Here is a 13,441-nt window from a genome sequence, read left to right as displayed (position 1 = left end):
CAGCCAATGAGCACTTCAGCACCATACGAAATAGACATGGTCACTGTAGGTCAACTCTTACAGAATACCTTCCCTGCTTTCACTAAACATGCACTGCTCAGTTAGCGCAACATAACAAAGCCCTAAAACTTCAAAGAACATTATGCCCACTACGAAGGTCGGTGGCTTAGATTAATAATGAACTCGCTGTGCAATAGCGCAGAAGCAGTAGATATCCTAAGAGAACAGTCTTTAAATATAATGTCGGCCACGAAAGTCTAGCAAAGTGCAAATGCTTTATGAATTTTCTATTCACATATTCTTTCGCTTACACGTAAGAGGTGCACATACGAATAAGAGGCATGAATAAAGGGAAAATCAGACATCCACCCGTTCGTAGCAATTGCTACAAAGGAAACCCATACGGGTTCCTCGAAAGAAAAGCCTCATAGTTGAAGAAAAATTCGTCCTGGTCCAGGACGAACCTTGCGGATTTCCGCAGAACTACTACGTCAAACACTTGCCTTTGCTTCGTGTCGTCGACAAATTCGACTTCGCCCTGCCATCTGCTAGCCGCCTGGTTACTCAGATGGTAGAGCGGCTGCCCCGGAAAGGCGGTGGTCCCGAGTTCGCGTCCCGAACCAGGACGAAATTTTTTTTTTTCCTTCAACTATGAGGCTTTTCTTTCGAGAAACCCGTATGGGTTTCCTTTGTAGCAATTGCTACGAACGGGTGGATGCCTGATTTTCCCTTTATTCATTACTTCTCTCCACCTTGCGGATTTCCGCAGAACTACTACGTCAATAAGAGGCATATAACTCTTTTCACGCCTCCCCCCTTCCAAAAAAAAGGAGAAAAGGAAAAAAGAACAGTTTCTTCCTGGTCTTTTGTTCTATTTGTGATACGTTAGGTACTCGGCGGTAACGTAAGATCGAGCATTTGGGGTGCTTTCTGGCTTTCACCTTCGATAATTTCGAAAATATAGGAAATAGGCCATTTCTCAAGTTATAATTTCTTTTTTGGCTTAATGTTGATGCGCAGAAAGACAGACAAAACCATATGTACAAGTGTACGTGCGCGTTTGAACTATTTCCCCAAAGTCGTTTTTCGGCACATGAACTTCTCACGCAGCTGTATAATGTTGATTTTGACTTCTTTCTTTCAGTCCATCATCCCCTTTCAATCATGCGGGATAGCCAACCGGACGTCCATCTTGGTTATAACTAGCCTCTTTGCCTTTCTTTGTTCCCTCTCTTGTCTTTATCTTTATGGGCTAAGACCAGAGTTGCGGAGTAGCAACTCCGTAGTTGGAGTGATTCCGGAATCATTCCAAGTTTTTAACGGTCCCGAATGAAATGGGAATAGAATGATGGCACCAGTCGGGTAGATGGAATTGGAATGGAAAAGCAGCCCGAGATTTCGGAATGTCGTTGGAATGGAATGGGCACACAGTCGCGGAGGGCTAAATTTTAAGTGAAACCACAAAACCAGTAAGTTTGCCAATTAGAATAAACTAGACTTTGCCCAATTTATTGCATTTCTCCATTATTTACACAACAGCGGGTATTTTAGTATCTTGCTTTAGTAGTTGCCTCTGCAGCGGTAATTATAGACAAAATAAATATTCTACACGTTCTAACACTTCCGAAGACCCCGAAACCTTCCTGCTTTACAAGGCCGAAGTGCATTTAAAGGCGTCAACGTTTGGCTGTGAAGAATGATTCAATTTAGCAAGACCATGCTTGAGCTACGACACAAGAATGTAGACCGAGAACGACGTTGCGAACGATTGCGGCCTGCGCGAATCCACTGTGATCAGGAACGAGCGCCATATCTTTTCGCACACTGTCGAATATGTCCAGCAGGTTATACAGGTGGCCAGAGGGCTGTACTGGAGAAAATGGTGCCCGCTGCTATGCCAGTAAATATGAAACAAAAATGTCGTCCCGCTAAACATATCAATGCGTTTCGCTTTTATGTTCGTAATTAAAGTGACGGGAAAATCTAGCTGTATATCTACGCATGATACTGAAGTACTAAAGCGCCAAACAGACGACACAAGAAGAGACACGGACGAGCGCTTACAAAAGAAGAGACACGGACGAGCGCTTTAGTACTTCAGTAACACGCACCAACTAGCCCAACAAAAAGTTCTGCTGGAATATTTACGCATGACATGCACAAATGCTACAAGATTATTTTGTTCTTTGCTTTACTCGAATAAAAGGTGTTTCAGTAGAATGGCTGATTTCTTGAAAAGGGTGGATTTTCCTTGAAAGGAAGGGACTTGTTTGTATCGCATTGGGCGATGTGGTCGTGAACCGCAGAACACGCGCGAAGCTAAAGTGAAGCGAACTTCAGCGGTCACGATCGGGCAGCTGTACGCTGGTATTCGCGATATCGGTACACCATGCTCTCTGAAATAGGCGTAACGTTTTGCTGTGAAAAAATAAAATAAAATAAAGCTTTATTCTAAACTGAAGAAAAACCACGTACGCACGATGAAGCAGAATTCTGTTTATGAGAGCCTCCTTAATTACAGGTGTGTGAGTGTGTGTGTGTGTGGGGGGGGGGGGGGGGGGGGGAGGGGCGCTGTTTAGAGAATCCTAGAAAGTGACTGAGCAATTGCTCTGTCTCTGCTTGTTTTCGATGTAGGGACTAGGGAGGGGCTTCGGAAGGGGAGACCGCATGAGCGCCAATGTTTCTTATGAGGGCTAATGCTAAAGTTTTCACCGCGCATAGACAGATATATTATTGCCGAAGGCATAACTGGAAAAAATCTCTGAAAAAATGAGGATATTAGAGATTACAGGCAAAATTCGATGCAGAAATAACAGGTCGGAAACGTGTTTGTTCTTGCGTGAAAAAATAACACGTGAAATTGTTTGTAACGTTAAGACTTCAAAATTATGTTTGCAGTCACTGGATACTTTAGCTGAAGTAGCAAACAATTGTAAAGAAAGCTTTTAATTTGCAGGAATGAGGAACGGAATGGATCAGCTCAGCCACTCCGGAAGTGGGAATGGTCCTATATACTCTCACCGTTTTGAGGAGTTAAATGGAGTGGACTCCACTCTCCGGAATCGGGTAAGAATGGAATTGAGGGCCCCACACAGCCAACTCTGGCTCTCATTGAACATCGAAAGCGACGTTTTACGCTGACTCACGTCGAATGCTGCGTCCACGCCCCACTTCTCGCACGCATTAACGTAGTAAGCAAGGGTCAACTGCCGCTCACTGCTTATTATTAAACTTAAAGAGACACCAAAACGGAAAACACCAAATCAGTTCAGACCGATTAACTATTCTTTCGAAGCTCTGTTTTCATTCCTTCGCCGGGAAAATGTTGATTACAAGTGAAAAGAAAAAAAGAAGAGAAAGAAAAGCTATGAGTCCTATAATTTACTTTTCTTTTTTTCTTTTTTAGTTTCGCGCCGTAACTGAAGCGCCGATACGTGAGAGTGTAGTCCCACGAATTTCAACACCCTTGTCGACTTCGTGTTCTGCGACGGGCTGGAAGCGTACATCTAAGACCGAGCCTCTCTTACAAAAAGAAGAGGTGTAATAATAATAATTAAAAAAAACGAGAGACAGGTGGCGACGTTGCCTCAAAGTTCCCGCACCAGCTCGTCGTGACGTCATGAATTTTGCCGGCGTCTGCTCGGGCCTAGTTAATTTCTTTATATGTAAGCATTGCCTATATTGTATTTCAACAGTGTCAAAGGCTGGACATAGTACGTAATAAGAACTTTCACTAAGCCCGACATCCCGCACACGAAAAGTTACTTTGAAATCAGTGACGTCACATTGACGTTCCGGCGCTGTCGTTTAAGCGCTGAAAAAAAAAATGACAATTTTACCTTTCATTTCCCTTTCCAATATTCAATATTTTACCACAAAATTGGCGAAATAGGAGTTTTTTTAGATGTGCCATAAAGGCACACAGACAAGACAGTCCAGATGAGTCACTCTAATGATGTCCATAATGTTGCAAATAAAGAAGGCGAAGGCGCGGGCAGCGGCCACGTTCAGTTGCTGCCACAGCGAAGAATCGGTCAGACGTCTGGTTCTGGGTCTGATCCTGTTGCTACGCTTCATATTGGTGCCGAGACCCTTCGCTATCATCTGGCCGACGAATTTCAGCGATAGAGGAACTGCTTTCTTTTTTCTATTTTGCTACACTTTTTGCGACACTTATTTCGCATGCAGCTGCCGTGTATAAGAAATTTCACTGCACCCTAACTAGCCATGGCCTCGTGCGTCTGCTATGTGCAAGGCCATAGAGGCGCTGGTGCAATTCTTGAAATGCACCAGCCTGTATGACCGCTGTTTTGATCGACCCAAGTTTTCGAAGAAGCCATCGACTACCACATCTGGCGACCGGGGGGGGGGGGGGGGGGATGCCCCACGAGGTAGCTCTACGCTGCAGCTATCACGGTTGATCTTCACGCCTCATCATTCACTTCGCTTCAAGACAGCAACGACGCCCTCGTGACCGCCACGAAGTGGCCAAATATCGATGAAAGGGTCCTTCCCGGGGGAAAGTATCTGCGACAGGTGGCTGCCTCCTATTGTGACGCGTTGGAGACAGGTGCGCCACGTTGAAACATAACGAGCAGCGCATAGAAGACATGAGCACGTAGAAGGCATGGGTACCACGAGTAGCACATTGAGGACAGCACCTGAGCAGCACGCCGACGACCAGTGAGGGGCGATAGACGAGGTGAACGATTCGGCGTTTGCGATTGGCCAGTGGATTCCCTCAACGAAGGAAAGAAGGGTCATTTAAGGCCGTCCTGGCCCCCGTGTTAGATCAGAACCGCTCGAAACTCACGTGAGGGTTCCATCCATGTACCAATGAAGTGAATACAATCTTTTCTATGTTTTCTCATTATCAAGAAGCCCGGCTTCGTCGTCGTTTCCTTATTCTTGCGGTGAAGACCCACCTCACTCGGTCGAGATCATATCACCGCCTGTGAGTGACTCGGGGATCAACGCTTGTGTGTGTAACAGTGCAAACTGTGAACTTCTTTCTTCCTTCCCTTCTTTTACTCCCCCTTCCCCAGTGCAGGGTAGCCTACCGGGATCAGCCTGATTAAGCTCCGTGCCTTTCGTTTATGACTTCTCTCTCTCTCCCTCTTTATACTCCTTCACCCGCCGCGGTGGCTTAGCGGCTATGGTGTTGCGCTGCTAAGCACAAGGTCGCGGGATCAAATCCCGGCCGCGGTGGCCGCATTTCAATGGAGGCGAAATGCAAAAACGCCAGTGTCCCGTGAATTGGGGCACGTTAAAGATCCCCCTGGTGGTCAAAATTAATCCATATATATATATATTCGCATTCTACTCCGATCGTGATCGTGATCGTGATCGCTCGAAAGCAAGCACGGCGCGAACACTATAGTGTCCACGCCGTGCTTGCTTTCGAGCTGTTTTGTAAGTATACGCCTTTGCTACTAGCTCCGTGGCAGTGCTTACAATTTTGCAAACCCCAGACGCAATGACATATCATTTTACGGCCACTGCGGACGTGTGTCAAGCGTCGTTGCCAGCGTGCAGTCTCTGTGAAATGTTTCGAGGCATTGTCACCGACCCGTCGTCGGGTTGCGTAACCTCACGCGCCGAGGGGGGACAGTGCTGCTCACTTTGCTGTGCTTCGGAGTGCGAGGCCCTGCTGCAAGACGCCGGCCAACTGGACCGGTATACAGATCTCGCGAAGCGGCTTCGAAACTTTTGACAAAACCTGTACATCCTCCTGCTCACGCACTTGACACGGAAAAACGGCGAAGAAATCGCATCGGACACGTTCACTCGCTGCGAAGATCGCCAACGCACTGACAATAAGCGGGACACGCGAATGCCGCTATGCCCGAAACAGCACGGGGCATATGACAGCTACAGGCCGTGGCAGACGTGCTGCCAAAGCCCGTTGGGTACACGAGGGTGCGTGTACCTCCGTGCGGACACGTTCCCTTCGTCGCACGTCTCAAGAGACCCTCTACTCCACAGCTTCGCGCTGCGGGCGGCGAGGACTGACTGGATAAAGCATCGTTCATAATCGGCGTGGAAACTATATGTCTATCTCAAGAGCTAATCGCATGGATCTCGTCAAGACCAAGCGGTCGGCTCGACGAGCACAGAATGCGAAGATTCTGCAGGAAGCCCGGTTGCTAGTGACAGATCCTGCCGTGGACAAGTAGAAGCTTTCATGTATTTTTAACCGTATATCTGTTAGCAACAGCGAGCTCTCAAAGAGCACATTGCCGAAGACAAGCTTGACGCTAAACACGTAACTTCTGCAGAGTATAACGATCAAGCTATCAGCACGCTTGCCGATATTCGCTGCAAGATCGCCGCTTTGGAACGCGTCGACAGTACAGCGGAGTCTGCTCCTCAGAATGCAACGCCGTCACTTCCTGACGCTATGCCCAGAATTGGTCCAAGTCTACCGAATCTTTGTATGCCAACATTTAGAGGCGATATTTACAAATGGGCAGTTTTCTGGGAGCATTTCGAACAGACTGTTCATCTCAACAACGCTATATCGACAACGACGAAGTTTTTCTATTTACTGCAGTATCTTGCGGGGGAAGCGGCAGCAGGTCACTGCCGGTTTACCGACTTCCGAAACTTGCTACGCAGATGCATGCCGTAGAACTTCTCAAAGAATGTTTTGGCGATCGTAAAACGATAGAGCAGCACCACCAGCCAGCGCTTCGCAATCTACCTCATGCGAAATCGAGAAGCGACGCACGAGGCCTCAGGCAACTTTATGATGCCGTACAACTAAATATTCATGATAGAGTGCGTAAGCGCGACTGAACGAGGACGTAGAAAGAAACAGACACACAGAGACAACTATACACAAAGACACAGTTTAGCGCTGTCTCTGCGTATCTGTTTCTTTCTACGTCCACGTTCAGTCGCGCTGACACACACTATCATGGATTCAAACCAACTAGCCAACCAACGTGTTTTAACTAAATATCCGCTGTCTGACTGCACTGAACGTACTTACTCTCAGTTTCTCTGCAATTTTGATTGATATTCTACAGAAGGCACTGCCATATGAGATCGTTCTGCCATATACGCGAGGAAAAGAGGAGGAGCCAGTCACTAAGACAACATGAGTCTGATACGAACGTCTCGAAGCCAGCACTGGCAGCATCAACATCAGAAACAGATTTAAAAGGGCTGCTCCGGTTCACACGTATTGAGTTAGGAAGCCGAGAACAGTGCAACCCATCGTCACAACGATCTGTCGATGACCATGCTGAGAGAACTCGAGGTAGCAGCACTTCTGTGCTACAGTGCATCATAGAGCCGGAGCGAGTGTTTTTTTTATGTCGATCAAAGAAGCACGGCACATGCGCCTGCTGCGCCAACCTCCATCTTGTTTCTAAAGAAGAGAAACTAGCTAAGGACAACCGCTGTTATAGATGTACATCACGCGGTTACCAGGCACGGCCTTGCCACGTCAAACTCACGTGCTCAGCTTGTCACGGAAGACACGCCTCGAGTATGCGTGACCCTGACTACGGAAAGAAAGACACTAGAGCGGAAACTTACCGACCAGCGGAGGTAGCACAGCAGGGATAGTCTCGTCACAATCAGTAATACTACGCGACAGAGATTCCACAAATATTTGGGCAAAGACGGACAGAGAAGTGTACCTGCAGCCTTTTCGCGCCTTTGTCGTTAAAAATATCAGGTCCAGATACATCAGAGAGATTCTGGATGGAGGAAGTCAGAGATCATTCATCACAGATCTCGTTGTAAAATTGCAGCTACAGGTACTGGGAGAAACCCGAGTTGCATACAACACGTTTGGCAACGTATCCCCAAGTTGTACTGAAGTATGAAAGGTTGTTGAAGTACCACCGCGTAGCCAACACTGTTCCGACATCCATACCGTTCAAGCAATTGTGGTTTCACTTATCTGTCACAACACTGCTGTGCCGACAGCTGATAACAACTTCATTCAGAAGTTGCAATTTGAAGGCAATTTTTTTGCTGACGAAAACACTTTTCTGGCAGCGGAGACAGAGATAGGCCTCAACTTGTTGATTGGAGCAGACCATCTTTGGAAAATCATGACGGGAGAAGTTGTAAGAGGCATACAAATTCCAGTATTGGCCGTAGTCAATACGGCGTTTGGATGGACACTGCAAGGGCCCAGTCACCAAAAAGCCTTTCTTGACTGCGACACAAATCTTATGGTCTGCGTTCTGCGAGGGGAAACGATTAGTGATGATGAAACAACCTCGCAGATTCCCCAGTCATTCTGGCAACTAAAAGCAATGGGCATCGCAGAATCTGGCGAACTTCCCTCACATGAATCCATTTCACGCTTCCTTCAAGGAACTTTTCGCAAGAAAAATGGCAGATGCACAGAGGCGCTGCCTTGGAAGGAAGATCAGAAACAACTACTTGGAAGTAACCGTGATACCGCGCTCAGACGTCTACAAAAACTGGCAAAGAGGCTATCGATGAATAAAGGCTTATTGGAGCGATACGACACAGTCATACGGCAATACCTGTAGCTAGGACACGCTGTGGCTAGGACACCTAAGAATGTTCCTATTGATCGGGCCACCTATTATACGCCACATCGGGAAGTTAGAGGAATCACTGACTACCAAGCTCCGGGTCGTGTGCGACACATCGTCACACGCTCAAGTTTTCCCATCCCCCAACGACTGCCCGGATAAACGGGTGAACCTCAATCCAGAGTTGGTACATACATGTCCCAGCTGGTGGAAGGGACCTGAATGGTTATCCCAGCCCAGATCAATCTTGCCTATACGGGATCAGACGTGAGTACACAGATTAATGAAGAGTCAGAGTGTGACACGCAATATGTACTTCTTCAAGTAACGAGAAGAGTGGAAACTTTGATGAACTAAAGGAAGTTTAGCAACTTGCAGAAGCTCCTGCACGTCACCGCCTGGGTGTTTCGATTTATGGATCGACGCCGTCGTACTCAAACGTCGCTTGGTGTAGCTATTTCCCGACAGATGAGCTAAACAAGGCTGACATGTTCTGGATTTGTCATGTTCAGCTCGAAGTATTCGCGAATGACATTGAACACTTTCGGTTTAGAGACACTTTTTTAGTAAAGCAATGTCACGAAGCACTCCGTACGTACTTTGCGATTTCCACCCTTACCTGTACCAAAGCGGGCAGCTTAGACTTGGTGGCCAACTATGTATCCACTATGTCCTGCTCATTTTCTGGTCGGACGTTCATTTTTTGCATCTCCAGAGTGAACCAACAGTGACTACGAAGCTCGTAGTGCTCAGGCGACCCGACGTCACCTCAGCAAGAAGTTGCGATACCGCCAGAAGCTTGTCGACCACCTGTGGATCCGATGGAAGAAAGAGTACCTTCTCGAGCTGCGGGCGCTTCACCTCTACCCATGGCATCATCAAAGTGGCAGTCTACAAGTAGATGATGTGGTCCTCATCGAGGAACCTAACCTCTCTAGAGTTATTTGGCCACTGGGGCGACTCGTGGACAACTTCCCTGGTCAAGATGGGATAATTCGAGCCTGCCGCGTGAAAGCTCAAGATGACAAGTTTATAAGACGCCCAGTGCATAAATTGTACAAGCTCGAATTGGACAACGCTACTGGGGGGCGGGAGTATGTAGAAAAAGAGAAATAAACGTTTGCAGGCGGACACTGCGACAGCAGGAAAGTTGGAACGATGAGTAGCACTCTGTCCGGTTTCTGCGCGTCTCGTTAGTTTTCTACACACCCGCCAGTTCTTTCAATAATAAAGATGACAAGAGTCATTTTTCTTGTAGAGATTTATTTATTTATTTATTTATTATGAATACCTCAAAGGCACCGGTGTGGGTTATTACATGAGGGATGGGTGATCACTTCAGTGAATTGTGGATTGAATCGCACACATAAAACTATGTGGATTGGAATGGTGCACGGCGTCGGCGGTAAGGTCATTTTAGTCCCGGGCAGTCTTCACAACAAAGTAATGATGATGCTACCAGTAATTGGAACGGTGTTCAGCATATTTATTTATGTATGTACTTATTGTTATTATCATTATTTTTTTGCAGGCGGTGCGATGCTGCCATACGAGCATTGTATGGCAGCGCCTACAAAAAAAGAAATAATAAAAAAAAGCGTATTCTCGTGTTGCAACTCATATTGAGCGCGATAGTACGTGACCTCCACAGTGAATGTTTACTGCTGCCTATACTGAGCGAAATACAGCGACAGGAACAAAAGACTAAACATACATTTCACATAGCGAGGGAGGGAACGAAATACTTTCAAGTGCACTTACGACAGATACCGAGTGGTCTTGTTGCTCCATCCCATGCTTTTCGTTCATCCTATTCATAATTTGTTTCCCTTGTAGCTTCGTAGAATATAGCATGTGTGACAAGCGTATTCAGAAGGGAGTACAGGTAACATGAAGTACGGCTTTTCTTAACAATACAACTGGGTGCCGTGCTGATCGGGCACGCCTCCACCCGCCATAAATGTACTGGAACGTATGTAAAAATCTCTTTTCTTTTTTTTCTGCTCCCGTTCACCACTATCTCTGTTCGGAAAAACATATCTTTTTTTTTTCTTTTTCCATGAAGACCGTAGGTGATTACTGGTAGGCTTCTAACCTGGGTTTATTTTCCAGGGCGACAAAATGCAAAGTGCGCCATCGCAGCAGGCTGGATCAGACGCCGATGGAACACACGTCTTAACATCTCTCCAAACGAAATAAAAGAGAGACAGTGAACGTGATTTCCCGCTTTCAGCCTCTCTGCTCACGCCGAGCCTGACTGGAACCACAGTTTACGGAGACACCATTGGATCAGCTGAATCCGGTGGCTCCTCACTAGAATTCCCGGTGTCCCGATTCCCGCCGCTGCCACAACATCTGAGCTATACACGATAAGCTGCAATGGAGTGTGTTTAACTGAGGCTCCTCTGCGTCGGGCATTCCTCCCATATAGCTGCTGAGCCAATGAAACCTAATGTATTATTAAACTTGGCGTTCGATACAGCGCGAACACGAACTGCAGCGACGCCGGAGCGTTTGCCACCGTCTGACTCGGATACGAGTACGCAGACAGACAGAGAGCAAAATGTTCACGAGCAGAGCGCAACAGGAAGCTTCATTCTCCCGCATGGCCCCTACCATATAGAGTATGTCTCGGCTGCTCGGTGCGTGGTGCCATTCGCTTGCCGCCGCGTTACCGGCCAACCGAGTAATCGCCCCGCGAACCGTAACACACACGCGCAAATGGAAACAAAAAAAATAATAAAGGTGAAGTTCAGAGGAGAGAGTCGAACGATGCTGCTGCAGCGATGGCCGGCGCTGGCCGACGCACTAATCACTTCTTTCTATATTATTATTATTCAGCGCGAAGTCCTTCTCGCGGCAGCAGCCTAACGAAATACACGTGCCGCAAGGCCGCTGAGCATGCGTGTCCGCACTCTCCCGAAAGCTCCCCGACACGAAGAGCGAAATTCAGCCGGAAAAGTGTTCCGACTGGGCCCGGGTTAGCGCTTTCCCCGTCGCCGCGATCCTAGCGTTCGCTGCGGCGTGCTTCGTCGCAGGCAGCTGCTCTCGAGGGACGCAGATGGCCGCGGCGGCCGAGCCCCGCGGGGGTGCTAAAGCAGCGGCTACACAGGGCAGCGCAAGCGCGGGCCTCAGCTACACGTCGCCGGGGCAACCGAGACATGGCTGTGGCAGCCCAGAGCCGCGCAGCCCGATCTTTGATGCGTGGCCTTCGCGCTGTACGACCCCACTCGTTCCCGTTCACTTCAGACGTGGTTTCTCTGCACCGACCTCCCTCTCCTATCACGACTAACAACCGAGACGCCAACATCCTCCTGATACATGGGTGTATTCCTAAGATATTTCACGTTCTCTACACCTCTCTCTCTCTCTCTCTCGTGTATTTTTTTGTTTTATTTTTATGTATGTTTACTTTTATTCTTTTTTCTTTCGGAAAAAGACTAGTAACAGCGCAAAGAACGGGATGTGCACACTCGAGACAGACGAAGCTCACGTCTGCACGTCCCGTTATTTGCGCTGTTACAGGTTTTTTCAGGCACGTGCCAACCGGCCCAAGTTACACCACCTTATTACTTTTTTTTTTCATTTCACCGCCAGCTCTTTCGCAGCAGTAAATTCGTGATCCAAAGTCCGAAGATGTGTACGACAACTGCACAATACTATATTACATATTTCTCTTCCCTGTTTCAACGAGCTCAGTCTCATGTCAAGGTCGCTTCGGCTAAAGCAACGCCCGGGCAGTGCAGCGACCATCAGCACAACAGGTGCGCCTCGGTATACGCGACGTGCGACTAGAAGTGTTATGTCACCAGTGGATGAGTGACATTTTTTTACAGCGAAGCTGCCTTGCGGCGCGGTGGTCGACGTCCGCCCGTCTATACGCGTCGCGTCGACACGAAAAAATTTTTCTAATGCTCTCAATCTAATGCAGGTATCTCGTAAAAAAATCATACTGAAAGTGGCCGCTAAGACGACTCTATCATTACGCCAAGTTTCATTTACTTGTCTTAATTAGTTAGTTCACGGTGAAGTTGTAAACGTTACAGATTTCCCCTCTGCTGCCAACGCATGGCCGTCTACAGAGGGATTATGGTTACAGAAAACGGTTGTAACTTGTTTTATAGAAACTATCCCGAAACAAACTATAAGACAATTAGCCGCCAAGACGACTATAACATTACGCAGAGTTTCATCTACTTTTCTTGATTACGTAGTTCACAGTGAAGTTGTAAATATTGCCGAGTTCCCGTCTGCTGTCAATATATCGGCTTCTACGGGAAAGAAACGGACAGCCCGATGTTTGTCCGCTAGAAAAAAACTCTAGTCATTCCAAGTTTCATTCAGCTAATTAACCAGGAAGTATACTCAATCGCAACTTACAAACAAACGTGTTTTGTTTCGTGCTCTCCTTTGACTGCGCCCCGGTCAACGCATATCGTCAATTGCGTTGAGGCTCGGTTTAACAGCCGACTGCGTCCTATACACACTGTCACCACCAGTGGGCGTTGTGTGTTGTGGTTACGTCATAGTCGCCTAGGCGACCTAATAATAATAATAATAATAATAATAATAATAATAATAATAATAATAATAATAATAATAATAATAATAATAATAATAATAATAATACATAGATGCGTCGATTTGAGGACCACAGCTTCGCTGATCGTCCGTCTTCAGAGAGTGGAAGGGCTGATGAATTTTTTCTAGGCTGGCGCATTTCGGAAACGACGGGACCATGTTTTAACGCGGGGGCATTGCTGTAGACGCACCATTTTAATTATTACAAACGCATATAGGGGCAAACAGAAAGTAAGGCGCTACTTCGCAGTACAATAATCGTCGTCATCATCAGTTTTCTTTTTTCTTTTTTTTCACTGCAAGACGAAGGCCTCTGCCAGCGATTTCCAATTACC

General features: G+C 47.2%; 1 protein-coding gene across 4 annotated transcripts in view; it reads right to left on the bottom strand.

The window, feature by feature from the left end:
* Positions 1-13,441, bottom strand: part of LOC126543093 (LIM domain-binding protein 2-like) — a 331,870-nt gene that overhangs the window by 53,449 nt on the left and 264,980 nt on the right. The window lies entirely within an intron of this gene.

Source organism: Dermacentor andersoni, chromosome 1 (assembly GCF_023375885.2).
Source record: "Dermacentor andersoni chromosome 1, qqDerAnde1_hic_scaffold, whole genome shotgun sequence".
In the NCBI taxonomy this organism is placed as follows: domain Eukaryota; kingdom Metazoa; phylum Arthropoda; class Arachnida; order Ixodida; family Ixodidae; genus Dermacentor; species Dermacentor andersoni.
Note: the sequence above shows the minus strand (reverse complement) of the source record. Positions and strands in the feature narration are given on the sequence as shown.